Here is a 3,771-nt window from a genome sequence, read left to right as displayed (position 1 = left end):
GGGAGGGAGGGAGGGAGGGAACATATATTCTCTTTTGGAGTGTGAACAAGTCAATAGGCAATTCAGAAAATAATTTGACTTGATAGAGTGCTAGCAAAAGAAGGACAAATAACTGTCATTTCCAAAGCACTTTAAGATTTGGAATTCACTTTCCATGCAGTAATTCATTTGATCTTGACAAAAATCTTATAGGTAAGTACTAAAGGAATCATTAAGACCATTTTGTTGTTGTTCAGTTTTTTTTTTCAGTCATACCCGATTTTTCATGACCCCATTTGTGTTTGTTTTTGTTTGTTTGTTTGTTTTTGCAAAGATGCTGGAGTATTTTTCTATTTCCATCTCCAGATCATTTTACAAATGAGGAAACTGAAGCAAATGGAGTGAAATGAGCTGTATAGGGTCACACAGCTTGTAAGTGTCTGAGGTCAGATTTGAACTCAGAAGATGAGTTCCTGATTTCAGACCTGGTACTCTCGAGTTCCACCTAGCTTCCCTAAGACTTTTATAAATGAACAAGCAAAGGCTAAGAACTACAGGGTGCTTTGCCCTCAATAACACAGTTATTATCAGATTTCCAATATAGAATGTCTTGAATTCATAACCCTTGTAGTCCAAGTCCAAGGTCTTTTCCACTCCTTATAAGTTTCAGTAGCCCCAAGGAGCCTTCCTACCAAGCAATATTCACCTTTCCACTGAACTTCACATATACAGTGAAAATGGAAATGACTAAAATTAATATAGTTCTTTAATTTAATTCAGTGTTTCTAGTGAAATTCCATAGGAAAAATAGATTCTGTTGCTTTAGATCAAGGCAATAAGGGGATGAAAGTCGATTTTCAAGTCATCTCACTTCACAGAAGAACTGTTAATAAATTGAGCCTTTTAACTTAAAAGTAAATATTCATATTCTCTGAGAATTGAAGGATTTTAGATTATTTGAAAGTGTTGGTTTTCTGAATCTCCAGGATGTATTGCATTGGAACCAGTTTACTGAGGGAGACCAAGAATTTAGTTGCTTATATGTATATAAAGCCTGGAGACACCTTGAATGATTTAGGGTTCAGAATCCTACGGAATTTTTTTTTTTTAAGAAGAGGGTAAAAATGAAAGATTCCCATGGTTATCAGTCATAGGACTTTGAGAAATTCTGAAATGAATAGGTTCATAGAACCTAGAGACCAAAGGGACATTAAAGACCATTTGATCACTCGCCCATCCCCTCATTTTGTAGATGGGATATTTATATGATATTCAGTTTAAACGGCTTTCCTAAATTCCTATTGGTAGTATAATATAGAGCTGAATTTTAATCTTATTTATCTGATTTAAGATTAACATTCTTTTCATTGTACCTGAAGGGCTACATGTTGATTGTTATTCTTGAACAACTATGTATATGATGTTTGGAAGAGAGACAGTGGTACAGTGGATGAGTGCTCAAATATGGCATTAGAAAAGCATAGGATCAAACCCTCCCTTTGAGATAAACTGGGTGTATGATCAAGGGCAAGTCACTACACCTTTCAGAGGCCCAAGAAACTACCTAATCATATGTCAAGTAAAGTCAATCGACAAACGATCATTAAATGTCTATTACATTTAGGCACCGTAGTAACATTTAAATATTATCTCTAACCAAGCTTCTGATCTGCATGGGTTGTTAGTTTCTGCACGGGTGAAGTTAGTTTCCACACTCTAGTTCCTCTATTACAATGAAATTACAAGGCCAAACCATCATTATTCTTATCATCATTAAAAGCACCATGATAATTAATGCAAATCAGCAAATAAAGTTTATATCTACTTTCTTATGCAGACATGATTAAAGAAAAAATACTAATGTTGAAATATATTTCATATGAAAAGACATATTTCTATTTTAAAATAAAATCATTGTTAATATTATTCATATTATTTTGGTGAAAGATACATTGATCATTCTAATAAAAAGCATTTCTTAAATTTTTTCACTCTGGCAACCTCTCCATTAAATGCTAGGGTTACAAAGAAGGTAGTAAACACAGTCTCTGCCCTCAAGAAGCTTACATTACAAGGGAGAAAACAACATGAAGATACTTATGTAAAATTATACATGTATATATATGTATACATATACATATATATGTATATATATATGTATATATATATACATATATATGTATATATGTATATATATAGTGTAGCTGGTAGGTAAACTTAGAAGGCACAAAAAACCATTCTGCACAAGGGAGCATGATTTTACTAAGAAAACAACTGAATTTGTGGAAGAAAAGGATTACTTATAAGATTATGTTAACAATTTGGTTCACGCAAATACTTGTAACTGCCTACCATCTAAAGCACTGTACTAGGTGCTAGAAGAATTTCTTTAGGTTGACATTTTAATGCACATGTGTGTTTATTGGCATGAGTATCCCTTATAACCATGAAGAAAACAATCCCTTCATCATTTTCCATGTTGCTCGCTTCTTATCCACAATTTTCCATAAATCCTTCTGAGAGAATACACCCCAAAGCTCTTGCTCTTTTTATACTAATGTAGCACTTGGTTTGTCCATCTGCTGACTTATATTCTTGTTTCATGTTCCATTCTTAGCTTACTTTTACAGTCATACATGTTCTTGATAATGCCATTTAGATCATTTTAGCTCATCATCAATGATGGACTGCAGTCCACCACACATGTTACCCTTCACCTTTGGGCTTCTTATCATTTTAACTCTCCTAAGATTCAGATATTACATACTTTACAACCATATGGCATTTCTAGCATTATTTTTTGAGATGGGCTTTTGTCTTGCTGAGAATATGGAAGAAATGCAATGATTCAAAAATACATTGTTTTCATCTTTAAGGAATAAATCATCTAATACAGTAATTTCTTTTCCATGGCCAAAATTTTAGATGTCTTATTATTTTAACATTTATTATAAATTTACTATATTATGCATTCATATAAGCAATAAACCTTAATCAAGAACTTACTATGTACAGATTTAGTCCTTAGGGCGAGAGATATAAGGATAAAATGGCAATAAATAATCCGTCTCAAGACGCTGAAATTCTAGTGTTGCTGCAATAGATGCAACTTATTTTGTAGCTTTTTGTTTTCAATTAATTAATTTTATCACCTCAACTACCACTATAATTTTCCTTCATTTCCTTCATGTACCTAAAAGGACACTTTGTTGGCATAGTCATTTCCAATTATCCCTTGTCTTACTGGCGAGTAGTTATTCTTCTGGTGCTGTTACTCATTTTGCAATTATTTTATGCAGTTCTTTCCATATAACTTATATTCTGCAAAAAATTGTTGGTCTTAATTGTATGTCATTCCATTATATAAATTATTTAACCATTTCCTTATTGTTGGACATGTAGGTTGTTTCAATGTTTGTAGGGTTGTTTATTTGCTGTAACAAATAATGCTGCCAAAATAACCTTGAAAGAAACATTTCTTTCTTTTTTTCTTCTTTTCTTTATGTTTCTAATAAAACTTTCAGGGAATATCTCTATCAATTATATGATAGAGTCAAGGTTTACTTTTCCTTAAAAAGAAAAATCCTCCCCATCCCTTTCCTTTGCTATGCTCCCTTCCCTTTTCTTTTTCTTTCTTTCTTTCTTTCTTTCTTTCTTTCTTTCTTTCTTTCTTTCTTTCTTTCTTTCTTTCTTTCTTTCTTTCTTTCTTTCTTTCTTTCTTTCTTTCTTTCTTTCTTTCTTTCTTTCTTTCTTTCTTTCTTTCTTTCTTTCTTTCTTTCTTTCTTTCTTCCT

This window comes from Petaurus breviceps, unplaced genomic scaffold (genome assembly GCF_028583685.1).
Source record: "Petaurus breviceps papuanus isolate PSGF00001 unplaced genomic scaffold, PetGlider_PUasm1.0 188, whole genome shotgun sequence".
In the NCBI taxonomy this organism is placed as follows: Eukaryota; Metazoa; Chordata; class Mammalia; order Diprotodontia; family Petauridae; genus Petaurus; species Petaurus breviceps.
The sequence above is the reverse complement of the archived record's forward strand: the minus strand, read 5'-3'. Positions refer to the sequence as shown.